Here is a 3165-nt window from a genome sequence, read left to right on the forward strand (position 1 = left end):
GGCTGGTGGGGGTCCTGGTTCCGGACGACTCTGCCCTGCAGGATGTTTCTGGGCACCCCAACTCGGCAGTGCCACTAGCATCGAAGCGTGGAGGCAGGGAGCCGCGAAGCAGCCTGCCCTGCACGCGCAGCCCCTCCAGGAAAGGAACTGTTGAGCAGTTCCAGCACAGGGTCCCTAGAGGAAATCATAACGAAGTCTGCAGTGTTTTGAGAACTCTCATGTATTAAATTTACCGATTTTGAAAACAGCTCTTTGTGACTGTGATGTCATTATTCCATCTGGGGGGAAGTGAGGGTCTGTGAGTTGCATCAGTTGCTCAGAGCACTGAAGTCTCAACACAGTGTGAGTGCAGGGTTGACACTCTACCCTGGATGGCAGAGGGGATGAGGCATGGGAGAGTGGCCTCCAGATGGCAGGAGCACGGCCTGCAGATGGCGGGAGTGAGAAGTCCTGCAGCTCAGCTGGGGGAAGTGGGGCGGACACTGGTATCACCGGGCCGAGGCTGTGGGCGCACACCTAGCAGAGTGGCTGGGAAAGTGAAGCAGCCACAGCACTGCCCTCCGCAGCGCCTCCGGGCTGTCCGCCCTGATTCAGGCCTAAGGGCCCCACCTCCTGTGGCAACGTCCCTGAGAAAGGGTGCTGAGGTACGGGTGGGGGGAGGTTTCCAGCCATGGCCAGGCAGGGCTAGGAACTCAGTCCCACAGCCAGCACAGACCAGACCTGCCCAGTGGGTCTTCCGTGGGGGGACGGCAGCCTCAGCAAGCCCCCGGGAGGTAGCCAGTGTCAGGTTCAAGCTCCCGTGTGGGGTGGTCATTTGAGCACAGCACGAGTAACGAGCCCAGTCCGCTCGTCAGATGCCCCTTGCACACTGTTGCAGACCTCTTGTCCACACCCAGCTGCAACTCCAGCCATCCTGAAGTGGCCAGGTCTGCTCAGGGGCAGGGGGAGGGGGAGGTGCAGCCCACCCGGAGCTCGCCACCCAGCCAGGGCTGCCTGCACCTGGCCCCTTCCAGCATCCAGGGCTGTCCGGCCTCGAGGACAGGGCACTAACCTCCCGTGGACCACGCTTTGAGCACGAGGGGGCAGGGACGATGGACGAATGCCTTCTAGGTCCCGACCTCTCCCACCTGGATCCTGAGCTGTCACTTCAGGCTGCTCCACGGCATCGCTGGGCGTCCAGCCTGTCACCTATGCTGGCTCTCCCAGGCAGGCTTTAGCCCCTGACCACCTCCCCTGTTCCAGGAGCACGCCCAGGTCTCGAGATCTACTTTATGGGCAACCCAGGCCAGAACAGACAGATGGTGTCCAGTACTGCGGAGGAGCTCAGCCGACGGAGCTAGCAAGCCCTTCACTCTCTATGGCGGGGCGACCGCTGCAATCCCCTTATTTTCCTTCTTAGCTCTGTCCTCTTAGCCCACCATCCCTCAGCAAAGCGCGTACCGAAGGGGAAGACGCAAACCAGCTGTTCAGCGAACAGGTCATGAGTCACACTGACCAAGAGTTTTCCTTCCTGGCTTCTTGATTCTTTAACTTCTCCCATGGCTTCCTCAGCTACCCTCATGACCCGCCCACCCTCTCTGGCATCAAGTTTCCCAGTTACGCTGACTTCCTCAAACTTCCAAGCCTGCTGGTCCGTCCCCTCTGCCTGGACCGGCCTCTGCCTTCTGGTTAATTCCTGCGTATTCTTAACCCTGCACCTATGCCTCACCCTCTCCAGCAGACTAGGCAAAAGATGGCGTTCAGTTGAGTGTGCCTCTCGGAGTCTTGCAGGCTCCCACCTGACTGAGCGACCATTTTCCACAAATCCTATAAGCCTGGGGGTGTGGGGGACAGTGACCGGAGCCCATTCCCCCTTGTGCCCTCACTGTGTAACACTCTTCATGAGATTAATGGAGGAAGCAAATGAAGGCAGAGGAGGGGCAGACCCGAGTTCCTGCAGGGTGCCGTGCTGACGGGCTGAAGCCCTGGTGCCGTTCGGCAGGGCCTGGGACCTGGCCCCACGTGTGAGGCACGTGTGAGGCTGTGAGCTGATAGAAGCAAACCTAGGGAGAAGGAGGCGGCCACTTCTCACCTCCTCTCTCACCTCCACCGAGCCAAGGACCCCCACCTCCCGCCCCTAGAGGCGGCTTTAATTTTCAAGAGGGCAAACATGAAGCGTCCAAAGCTCGAAGCCTAGAAGTGTGACTTTAAAAGACTGAGCAACTCCTGTGACAATTTCATATCAATCTGCTTCACCTTAACCCCCTCCTCACACTTGTGCACACACACACACACACACACACACCAAAGTGGGAAGCTCAATGCTGCCTGGGACACGTCATTCAGTTTTCACCTAAGAATGAATAAAGAAGTTTGATGTATGTTCTTTCCCTAGAACATGACTTTTGACAAGTTCTCTGACCCACCGAGCCTGGTTCCTCATCTGTAAAATCAAACCATCATGGGCCGGCTGTGGTCACAACCGTGTGACACACAAACAGATGTCTCCTCCCAGGGTCGACAGTCATCTCTATCCCATTTCCCATCTGGGGTCCCTGTGCATTCTGCAGCCCCCAGAAGAGAGATGGCACATCAGAATTACAAGCATGAAAAGAGATAAGTTGGTCCTTGGCCCTAAGTTTCAAACAGACTTTTCAATTTAACTGGAAAGATTATAATTTGATAGAAAGAATTTGGACTTTTTAAAAATCTAGGACTTTGGGCATGGATTTAGGAAATTATAGTGTAAGCGGTCCTTCTCCTCCCAAACCAGAAACTCAGTAAAGAAGGACTGAAGCAGACAATATGAGCAGAGATAGCTATGCTACTAGTGTACCCTTGCTAAGAGGCCCATGACCTTCCCTGCCCTCAAATCTGAGAGGAACAGCCTTATTCTAAAGACAGAATCAGAAAAGCCCCAGATAATGTGAGGACTCTGCACAGGGGGTACCTGTCTCCCCGTCTTCAGGCCAAGCTTGGGGAGCCAACAGGTGCCCAGAGTTCCCCAAGCACTGTAAGACCTTCAGAGGGTACCAAGGAGCCAGAGGTGGAATGAAGGGTGGAGGATGATGACGGGGCAGCCAATGGTAAGATACAAAGCTAAGGACGCCCTGAGGACAGATAAGGATCCAAAGCCAGAAACCCGGCGCCCACCCCCAGACTCTGTCCCCAAAGCTGTGGCTTTAC

General features: G+C 56.0%; 1 protein-coding gene across 14 annotated transcripts in view; it reads right to left on the minus strand.

Annotated features, from left to right (window-relative positions):
• The window catches only part of FAM135B (family with sequence similarity 135 member B), a 260070-nt gene that overhangs the window by 190599 nt on the left and 66306 nt on the right, over nucleotides 1–3165 (minus strand). The window lies entirely within an intron of this gene.

The sequence above is a fragment of the Tamandua tetradactyla genome, chromosome 6 (genome assembly GCF_023851605.1).
Source record: "Tamandua tetradactyla isolate mTamTet1 chromosome 6, mTamTet1.pri, whole genome shotgun sequence".
Lineage (NCBI taxonomy): Eukaryota > Metazoa > Chordata > Mammalia > Pilosa > Myrmecophagidae > Tamandua > Tamandua tetradactyla.